Below are 215 nucleotides of genomic sequence, written 5' to 3'. Positions count from 1 at the left end.
GCAGGGAGGCCTGGCGTGCTGCGATTCATGGGATCGCAAAGAGTCGGACACGACTGAGCGACTGAACTGAACTGAACTGAAGTCCTAATATTTAGCCAGTCGCAATTACATTTTCCAACTGAACTTTATGACTTCCAGGCATTTGGCTCAGAAACTTATGAATGTAATTTGTAAAAATTCATTCAATAAAATTACATGTTATAACAAAGAAAAGA

The sequence above is a fragment of the Bison bison genome, unplaced genomic scaffold (assembly GCF_000754665.1).
Source record: "Bison bison bison isolate TAMUID 2011002044 unplaced genomic scaffold, Bison_UMD1.0 scf7180017857790, whole genome shotgun sequence".
In the NCBI taxonomy this organism is placed as follows: Eukaryota; Metazoa; Chordata; class Mammalia; order Artiodactyla; family Bovidae; genus Bison; species Bison bison.
This window is presented reverse-complemented; position numbering follows the sequence as displayed.